The sequence below is a fragment of the Antechinus flavipes genome, chromosome 2, assembly GCF_016432865.1.
Source record: "Antechinus flavipes isolate AdamAnt ecotype Samford, QLD, Australia chromosome 2, AdamAnt_v2, whole genome shotgun sequence".
In the NCBI taxonomy this organism is placed as follows: domain Eukaryota; kingdom Metazoa; phylum Chordata; class Mammalia; order Dasyuromorphia; family Dasyuridae; genus Antechinus; species Antechinus flavipes.
In genome coordinates this window covers 411,118,318-411,129,384 of record NC_067399.1, presented here as the reverse complement: position 1 = coordinate 411,129,384, position 11,067 = coordinate 411,118,318, and the positions used below count along the sequence as shown (strand labels likewise).

The 11,067-nt window shown below is 37.7% G+C and overlaps 1 protein-coding gene across 1 annotated transcript in view; it reads left to right on the top strand.

Annotated features, from left to right (window-relative positions):
• The first annotated feature begins 329 nt into the window (after window positions 1–329).
• ATP10B (ATPase phospholipid transporting 10B (putative)) overlaps window positions 330–11,067 on the top strand; it is a 313,742-nt gene continuing 303,004 nt past the window's right edge. Inside the window, exon 1 of the mRNA XM_051978841.1 lies at window positions 330–927. The gene's annotated coding sequence lies outside the window, so the exon portion shown is untranslated. The remainder of the gene's footprint in view (window positions 928–11,067) is intronic.

Below are 11,067 nucleotides of genomic sequence, written 5' to 3'. Positions count from 1 at the left end.
AAATTTCCAGGCAGTCATACATTTATCTACTTATGAATTCTTTGCCCCACCCAGTAAAAATTTAATCTCTTTATGGGCTGAGCCTGTTTTCAGTTTGGGTTCTGCCTCCCCAGACACTAACACAACACTGTACATAGCCGTACATTTAACAAAGCTGTGTTGGGTGAGGTTCTTGGTTCAAGGTATTGGTCCTTCCTGGCTTGTTTACAAAGTCTTCCACCCACTCCTGGGTAGCAGTCCCTGAATCTGGTTAGTTACGGGGTAGCTACAGAGCATTAGCCCTGAACCAAAAGCAAAGCCTCCTACCAGTTCGCGTCCTGAAAGTTGCCTTCTTTAAGGAAAACAACCATGGGTGTGAGGTTTGGGAGGAGAGCCAAGCCGGTTGGACCGGCTGCATAGGGAACTCCTAGGAAATGGGGAGGAGGAAAGACCAGTAAGAGAGGAGAGAAACCTAGGAGATTGGGGAGGAGAGAGTGAAGGAGCTCAGGAAAGGAGAGAGGGGAACTTAGAAAATCTGAATAAGGGAAAGAAAGAAGAAATGTGTGTGGAGGGAGGTAAGGGGATGATAATAGATTGTGAGTGACTTTACTGATTGTGGCATTAGGTAGGGGACCCCTACGTGGGGAGGAGGAGCCATCAGGCTGTGTTATCTGAGCTGCCACCCTGGCTTTTTCTCAAAGGAGGAGCTGCTCCTTCTCGCCTTTCCCTTTGACACTTCTAGGCCTGTCCCTCCAGGAGGAGGAACTCTGACCTCCTCCACACCTTTTCCCCTTCATCTTTATCCCATAGAAGAGGTGAGATAACCAGCAGAACTTGATGGCTAGCTCCATTCTCCCCCAGCCACTCCCCTGGCATTAAAGAATCCTAGCAACTGAGAGCCACACTGCTGGGCTCCCCAGTCACAGCTGTGCAACCTGCTCAGAGGAGGTAAGCTTTGGGCAAGAGTTCAGAGTGCTTGGAATGAATTGGGAGGGAAGGGCAATGTCTTTGCCTTCTTTATTCCTGGGCAAGTGGTCTCCAGATGGAAGGAGATCCTGGAAAAGCTAACAATCCTTGTTTTTCTTAGATATAAATTCATGGGTTTTAAAACTTGAAGGATCTTGGAGAATATCTCATTCAACCCCTTCATTTTACAGATAAGAAAAGAAAAACACACAAAGTGGAAATATCTTGCTTAAAATAGTGATTTTTTTTTCCTTCTAGACACTACAATAGTTCCCCTGACTTGTTAACACTATCCTCAGTCTTTAGCAGAGGAATGAAGGGATGACTCCTTTGAAACCTTTTGGGATCAAGAACCTATCATTGCATTAGAGTTGTTGTCACAAGTTGAAATGAGTTTTAATTATCTCAGGTTTAAACAAGTAGTTTGTTTTAGTGGGAAAAGCACTAGACCTGAGTCTAGAAGACTGAGGTTTCAAGCTTGGCTCTGCTTTTTACTACCTCTGTGTCTTTAAACAAGTCATTTGACTTCTAAGTTAACTTATAGGGTACCCAATTTTCCCAACTTTATAATGAGGTGCTTGGACAAGGTAAAGGAAGGCCCCTCCTCTAATCTTCTATGAACCCAGGTGAAGATTGCCTTTGCATGTGCTATTTGCTGCTATCTAGGTCTCTCTTACAAAGATGATTCCTTTAAATAAGGTTGGGAGTTGTGTTGTCTATCATACAAAACAGGAGCAAAATCAGTTGATGACGGTGATGAGAAAGAAGGATCAACATGGTAGAGATGCTAATAGTTACAGTCTATTAGATTTTAAACACCTTCAGAGCAGAAACAGTACTTCCCTTCCTCAGCATCTACCCCAGTAACCTGTTTCTAAGAAATATAGACAATATGTTTGTTGTATAATAAGTGGATTAATGGTTGCAATTAAACCTTCCTATCTGAGCTGTCTCTGTGCACCAAGGGTCTGCAACCCAGTTGGGAACCGCTTCACCCTAAACTATTAAGCAAAAATGCCTCCTTGCAAAATAGTGCCTTTGCATGTCATTTGGAAGTGGATTGGTATTGTCCATGTGTGGCAGCAGGTTTGGGGAATGGGAAGAAATGATTTCATAGAGAGTACTCCACACCTTCTCCCATTACATTTAGAATGTGTCAAGTTTTACTTCCAGCTATAACCTTTGGCAAAATTGATCGCTGTGTTGTTGGTTGTTGGTTTATTGGAAGTCAGAGATAGTACAAGGTAAAGGGAAAGAAAGGAACTCTTCTCATTTTAAAAGTCAATACATTGGGTCTCTGATTCTAAGTCTTTCCAAACTTAAAGTCAGTCAGGGGTCCTTAAAGGACACAAAGGTAATAAAAATAGTTCTAAGCAAGGACTTTTTATCCCTGCCATACAAAGTCTACAATATCAAGCCTGTACTCTTCCCAACTTCTAATTCCAATTTAACAGAGAAAAATGTGTCATGCATGGATCCAAATGACAACTTCAAGATTACATGACTGAGGATGAATAGTTAGATAGCAGTTTGAGGAAAAAAACAGAGGAAAGGGTGCTGGACTGATTCAAAGTTGACAGTTGAACTATAATAGCTGAACTATGAACTATTATAGTTCAACCAAACTAAAGTAATTTTGGTCCACATCAAGAAAAACTTTGTAGAGGACTGGAACTTTGGAGAAGTATGCTTGAAACAAGGATACTTACACCAAGGTGTTAACTCGGTGGAAGTGATGAGATGATGGTTCTCTAGTATACATATACTTAGTACTTAGCATGGTGATGTAATAGTTCTCTAGTTCACACATACTCAGTATGCTGTAATGATGTAATTGTAATAGAGTATATAAGGGCTGAGAAGGACTGGAAATGAGACATTCCATTTGTGACCATTCTCCTGCTGGCTCTCCTGCCTCCTGCACTTCTCCACTAAGATCAAGACTGGGACAGAATAAACTCTCTAGACTCTATTTCTGACCATTCTCATGGTGTTTATCCTGCTGAAACCAAGGCCTGTCCAAAGGACCTCCAGAAAGCTAGCCCAAAAACTACAAAATTTAGTTTCCAGAAATAAAAAGGTAAGAATCCCATTGTAACCTGCCCTAGTCAGGTCACAATTAGAGAGTATTCTAGTCAATTCTGGACAGCATATTTAAGTAAAGACATTGATAAGCTAGATTGATTTTCAGATAAGAATGATCAATTATAAGAATCAAGTTCATCCCCTATGATAAATCAGTTTAAAAAAACTGTATTTAGCCCAGATGAATGAAATCTTAGGTGGGGGAACATGACTGTCTTCAAATATTTGAAAGTCTGCCATATGGAAGAGGCTTTGGACTTGTTCTGCTGGTCCCCAGTGAACAGAACTAAGAGTTGGTAGAAATTACAGAAAGAATAGAAGGGAAAATATCTAATAATTAAAGCTATCCAAAAATGAAATGGGCTGTCTTGGAAAGTGGTGGATTCCTCTTCCTCACTGGAGGTATGTAGGGGAGGAATTCTTCAAGGAAAGGCTACATGACCAATTGTTTAATATATTAATGAGGAGATTTTTGTTCAGGTATGAATTTGACTATATGACTATTGAGATTCCTTCAAACTTTGAAATCATTCTTCAGTGATTCCTGGGGCCACACGAGGGAAAAGTGTGTTACCTTAAGTTATTTCTTGATGTCTATTATTCAGTCTTTAATGATACCTGCTAAACTCCTTTATGATTTGGAAAATACTCAGAAACCAGTCAACAAACCTCCTAAATTGTCAGTGCTACTGGGGTTTAATAAAGTTGAAGGTAGATTCCAAAAGAAATTGCAGGTGAAACACCCAACCAGCCCTTTAAAAGATGGAAGAGGGAAGAAAGAGGCCACAGAGAAAGAGAATCAACACTCCTGATTGCCACAGGTAATGATCTCCAAGGATCAATTCTAACATTCTGTGAACCTAGAGAATGAGGCCATTAACCCAGCAATAGAATTAGAATTTCCTCCCGGTTTTATATCATATGCTTCTAGGAGGGGTATTTTATAGACACAGAAGTACTGCTTGGTCTATAGAATTTTAGGGATGGACTAATACAACTCTCCCTAAAAGAGGAGAAAATGAAGGGAAAGTAGAAAATGACAGAGAGATAGAGAAAGAGAAACAGACAGACAGACAGACAGAGACAGAGAGACAGAGAGAGAGAGAGAGAGTGAGAGAGAGGTAATCAAATCCTAAAGAAATATACAGGCTTATTTTCTCTCTACAGTTCAGTTAGACTTACCCAACCTGATTGAGCAATCCAAACTGGCTGATGGAGATAAGCAACTCCCAATCTCATTACTCTGGCAAACCTGCTGTTCTGGACACACAGAGATTCTGTTGATTGTCGAAATGCCTGAGGATCTCGTCATGCTCATAAAGTTTTGAAGGTCTTGGGACTTCATGCTTCTCTGCCCTGTTAAGTCAAAACATACTCACAAATTCCTGCCTCACTTTCTAGCTATTTCTGCAGACTGCAGTTTGTGATTTTTTTTTTAAATTGCTGTCATTTGGGATCTAGACCTGTGATTTTATAGGTATGGAACTCTTGGTGTAGAAACTTCTTCCATGAATGCAAATGGGAAGTTTGGCTATAACTTATAGCCTCAGCCGACTGGGTCACTGAGAAATAGTGACTAGCCTATGATCCCATAGCTAGTATATGTCAAAGGCATTTCTGATTCCAAAGCCAGCTCTCTAGCTATTATATCATGTTGATTCCTTTAGCAAGAAGAGAACTAAACTAGAAATCAGAAAGCTCTAGTTTCTCATCCTGGCTTCACCACTGACTATATAGTCTTTTTTAAAACATAATTTTATATTATGTTTCATATATATACATATATACATATATGTGTATATATATATATATACATATATACATATATGTGTATATATATATATAATTTAAAACAACATAATTTAATTGCTTTTTGTACCTTAGAGAGTTGTTCTATGGTTCACTATTATGAAGTCTCTTTGTAAACTATCAATCATGATACAAATGCAAGATATTATAACATAGAATAATTCTGTTTGCATACCTCTCTCTTCTCCCCCCTACCCCGTTTTTCCACTCCCTTCCACCATCCCTCCTTTTCACTATATCAGTCTTTTCCTGATAATAGATCTAATCATCACCCCTCATTCTGTTCCCTTATGGCTGTTATTCAATTAAACTCAACAAGCATTAAAGCAATTATTCTGTTCAAGCACTCTGCTGTGCCCTAAGAATAGGAAGAAAACTGCAAATCCAATCCTGTCATCAGGGAGCTTAAATTCTACTGAGGTTATACCTCCTCTACACATGAGTAAATAAAGGTTTATATGAAAATATAGGTAATTTCAAGAGAGAGAGTAAGGTTTATATCTGGGGAAACCTAAGCAAGGATACTTGATCGCCTAATAGCATTGACTTAGGCTGTACCCATGCAGAATAACCAAATTGGCAAGTACTTTCTTCACAATTAGTTTTGTGATAGTTAAATCTGCTATCCCAATCAATATATAGCATTTTTAAATACATACATATATACATATAAATGTGTGTGTGTTTGTTTATTTATTTGCCTGAGAAAGTCCAATATGGTTTCTATGCTCAGACTTGCAAAAAGAGTGAATTCAAATAAGCTAAGAATCCGTGCAGCAACTAAGAAAATAGATACTGGGTCTTACTGTTTCATAGGGCATGCAGAGCCATAAAATTCCTCATTTCACTCTTTCAGTGAATAATTATGTATTCATTTTGACCCTTTAAACCAAAGTAACCTTAGAAAACAATTTTTTGCATAACATTCAAGGATCTACACAAAGTGACTCCAGCCTTTCTTCCCAGCAATGTGAATTGCCCTTCTTCATGTTCTTTACTCAAGTGAAACTGGACAATTTGTTATTTCCTGGTACTTTTCTACTTCTGAGTAATTGCCCATGTTCATCACCAAGAATGCTATTTCCCATCATCATCCTACTACAATTCTGTGGTTTCATTTTTAAAGGCCCAACTCAAATGGTATATGATTCACAAAGCTTTTCCCTTATCCACTCCAACGAAAAATTATTTTTTTCCTCCTCTGTAAAACATTGGTTGTGTTTTATACCTCTCATTCATGTATCCTAAATTCATGTTTAAATGTAGTATTGGCCTATGAGCTCCATGAGAACAAGATTGTCCTAACTTAGCATTTGCCTGAATCTAGAACAACAGTCTATTCATGATAAGTGCCAAATAAATATTTGTTGGATAAAGTTGAATAAGGCCTGCTTCAGATGTGTGGTGCCATGTGGCAGGTTATTGCTTAACCTGCCTTCTTTATTGTGCCCATGGTGTTTCAATCTTCACCTAAATGAGTGAATCTTTTTTTAAATGCTTCATCTTACCTAGCCAAGTGTTCAAGATGATGCTGAAAATGTTAAATGATATGAGTGATGGGTTCATTCAAATCATAGTTACTTTTTTTCTGAAAAATCTTTTATTAAAGTGAGCACCATATTAAGTCACTATAGACCTGGGGTATTTTTATTGGTTTTCCAGAATGTATAATTAGCAAAGTCTCCCTGCTTCTGAATATAAATAAAGGTCAAGAACCTCCTTTTGAGCACCTCCAGTTTTCCTTTCTTTCCTTGTTCTATTTTGAGTTCAATCTGACAAATAGCTGAATTTGAATATAAATAGTTAGAGATAATCCTTTTCATGCTGAGAAATGATCAAAATTATGGGAGGGAAAGGGATTAGAAGGCTAAATGAAAGGGAAAAGAAAAATAGCTTGTGAATTCTGGCATCTTCATAAGAAAAGTATATATAAATTATTGGTATATGATGGAAATGTGCTGTTCTTCATCTAAAGGTAATGGCACTGATTCATTACACTTATATATGCTTTGATCAAGATCAGTTTATAGAATCACTGGTGTTCTGATACTAGCTATTCATGTTACAAATGAAGAAACTGAGGTTTGGGGAAATTGAGTGAGTTTCTCAAAGTGACACAGGTAGTAATCATCAGAGGTTGGATTTGAAAACAGAACTACTCGGCATGTATCAGTGATCATTTTTGACCATGCTTTTCTGAGGTTAAGGAACAAAATGGACTCTGAGTTCCTAGCCTAGCCTCATTAACATCAAATTCTTATCACTCTTAGAATTATAAATTCAGTGAATGGCTTTCACCTAAGAACTTTTCCACATCTGTCACAAGATCAGGTCTGGGTCTCTTCTACCTTGATCTTTCAGAAACCAATAATCAGATCACCTTCTCTAGGCCCTTCAGTTTCAACTTCTGCCTTCTCAATTACAATTTTTTCAATGGGTGCTTTAAATCTCATCTCTTGACTCGTGATCTCAACACATCTTCAAACATTGATTCTGCAATCTCTTTCTGGGAAATTAAAGTGAGATAGTTGGGGAGGAAAAATGCATCTTCTTTAGAGACAAACTTTTTGCCAGTCTTTGGCAAAAAAAAAAAAAAAAAATCAGTATATAAATTTACTTGCTCCTTTCCTAGGAACTTCCAAGTGCATTTCAGCTTATCATATATTTTATCATGTACATACATATCTATATAAGCCTCTTGAGGACAGGGACTGTTTTTACATTTCTTTGTATACTCAGTATTAAGCATGTCTAGTACATAGCAAATACTTAACTTATTAAGATGACTTCATTATGATATGGGGATACATTATCATTACTTCTGAAGGGGACAGAGCCTAATCTCCTTATTTCTATTTGAAGGAACTGACTTCCACTGAGATTAAGTAACTTACCTAAGTTCACACCATTATTAAATGACAAAGTTATGATTCAAACCAATCCCCTGACTCAAAATCCAGCACTCTTTCTACCACACTTTTCTGTCTTTCTCTCATATGCCTTTATTCTCTCTTCCTCACCCCTTTTTGTCAAGGAAATGACTGTCTGACAGCAAGCCTTGCCATGATTGCTACTCAGAAAGTTGATTTCAGCACTGGGTTGTTTTAAAGGTTGTAAAATGAGAGATAGTGACATGTCTGTGCTCTCAGATTGACTAACAGCCACCCTCTTGAGGAATAAAAATATCCATTTCATTCAAGTCCATGCTACATCTCCTAGACTAGAGCAATGACATATGTTCCTTTGCTATCACAGTGTAATATCTGTACACATGGCCAAAGCCATAAAGAATCATATCCTTCCTGTGGATCCTTTTCATTGTCATCCTGAAGAACTCTGGAAAACATAAGATACTGAGGTAATTTGTGGTGAGAGGCTTCAGCTCTTGAAAGAAAATCTGGAAAGAAACAGAAAAGGAGACTTTTGGCCCATGGTAGGGAGAGCTCAGGCCTCCATCTTTAAAAAGGAAGAAATCATCCCAGTCCATTGTACCAAAATGAAAGAGGTAAGCCAAGACCTGGAAATAACTATTTCAGAGCTTATAAAATGTATTTAAAGTTTTTTTTTTTTCCTAGAATGAGGGACTTATATTACAAGTATTAAGTTTATTTTCCCTGATATTCAGACCATCATTTCTGCTACAGATCAAAAACCTTCTCAAATTCCTCTCTAGAACTAATATTTTTAGCTTAGAATTCAGTCTCCCAAGGGTTCATGGACAGATTTCATGATATCTGTAAACTTGGATTGAATTCATCTTTCTTTCCAGTAACCTTTGGTTTCCTTTCTAGTCCTGCCTTTTTATCTTATGTATTTAAAAATGTCATTTGCAAAAAAGGTCTACAGGTTTTGCCAGACTGTCAAGGGAGTCTACAACACAAAAACTGCTTAGACTCCCTGCCTTAGAGCATGGAGTGAAATTTACATCTTTTTCTGCCAAACCCCAGGAAGATCCTATTCCTTAACTCTCTCATCTGGTTATTTTTCTTCATTTGATCATCCAATTTTAAAGAAATATGAAAATCATCACATTAGACTGCAATCAAAGGTCACCCACACTTTCCTTCCACTCTAAAACTTCACATAAAACAAACCAAAAAGATTCTCTTTCACCTGTAGAAAAAAAAAGTCTGACACATTTCTAAAACACAACTGAAGCCTTATTACATGGATGAACAGATCTCTTCTAACTCATTCCAGTCTCTCATATCAATACAATCATTTCTGAAACATTGTGGTTAGCCATCCCTGATGAAAGCAAAGGCAGTAAATACAGCATTGTTAGCAAGTTGGGATGGATGAAAACAGAAAGAGACCTGACAGAAATAGTTAGGTTTTGCCTGTTTGGAGATAACACTTTGAAAACAGATTTAGTATTCGGTAAGAAGGGACACAAGTTGAAAAGTAGTGGCAAACTGGAGACACAGCATGGCTAGGTTGACTAATAGGTATATCTTGAGGGAATGGGAATCTTAGCTAAGGGAGGAAGATGGGGAGAGCAGGGAAGTATTGAGACAAGAATGTATTAGAAAAAGCCCATATCACCAAGACAGGAGATCATAGATTTTAAAAGCTATTTAATCCAATTCCTTGATTTGCTAAAAAGAGGAAACTAAGATATTAAATAAAATTCTTGAATTCTATAATTCAGAAATGGCAGTGTTAAGATTTGAACACATATCTTTTAACTCCAAGTTTAGCATTCTTTTCACTTCACTAAATCATTTTGCTAGTAAACAATCAACACTGAAGTTCTAAATTTATTTATCCCTCCTGTGCTAAGCCATTTTTCTTCCCAAGTTTTGACTGGGACATTTCACTCGTTTCTTTATTCAACTTGTGCCAAGAAACAATTTGAGTATACCTGCTATTCCTGAGTACCTGAGAAGTGGGAGAAAAGAGAAGCTTAGGTTACAGATAAATAAGGTTGTTTCATAACAGGCCTTTCTTCTTGTCTGTAACATTCATCTTTCAGAACTGCTACACAGATCTTGATGGTTTTTTAACACGGGGCTCCAAACTTTGGAAGATATTTCTGGAGCAGGGTAGTCTGTTTTTAGATAACTATTAATTCTGGTCCTTATTGACACCAGGCACTAGTTGCCAACTGATATTATTGTCACAGAAGCATCAAATTGGGTCCAAGAGCCTTAGCTTACAGAGAACTATAGAAGCCCTATCTTCTATCAAGTGCCAACCATTTTCTGAACAATATAATTACATGTGGGGTACTCCCTCCTCCCCTTCATTATTAACAAGTTTATATTTGGCCCAGGAATGGGCTGCAGCAGTCTTGTGACTCCCTCTCCCTCTCCCTTTCCTTCTTCCTCTATTCCCATTTAAATCACAGCCAAATACTTAGGAAAATGTCAGTAACTTAACTCTTCCTTTCAGCAACCTAAATCCTTCATTCAAGACAGATCTAGAGCATGTGGCTTTTCAAGTCTTACTCTTTTCCCAGGTGACCAGCAGTGACTCCTTCATGCTCCCTCCAGATGTTAGTCAAGCTTAGTGGGATTTTATGGGTTTAGAGCTGTAGGAGTCTTAGAAACTATGTAGTTCACCTACCCCTACTGCCTACCTTCTGACAACAACAAAACAAAAATTTACAGATAAGGAAACTGAGGCCATCAGAGACCAAGTGACTTGCCTAAAATCACACAGATAGAAAGTAATAAAGGATATGGATTTAAATCAGGATCTCTGGCACCAAAAGCAATGCTCATTGTACTATGTCTTGTTTTACTCTTAGGATGGCTGATCCCATTCCCATAATGTTTAGATAGCAGGATCATACTTATACTTTAATATCTCAATAGTTCTGTGAATTTGCTGATGTGGTATTTATTCCCTCCAGTGACATAAACAACAACCCAACTTTTTCCACCCATCTATTACAACTCTTATTCATGTCATCCCCTAAATCTTCTATGGGGGTTCAACTAATATTAGTCAACAGACTTTTATTAGTCACTTACTGTGTGCCAATTACTTTACTTGCACAATCAAGTTCCTCCCTATTCTTTTTGTATCAATTCCTCCATGAAACATTCTTGGATCTCCCATGTTCCACTCCCAAACTAGCTATCTCTCCCTTCATTGGAATCCCATTATACTGTTTGTAACTCCTATGGTATTTATCACACATCCTACCTTGTTCTATAATTATTTAAGCATGGGGATTATCTCTGACATTACCTTATAAGCTTTTGGGAAAGTTGGACTATT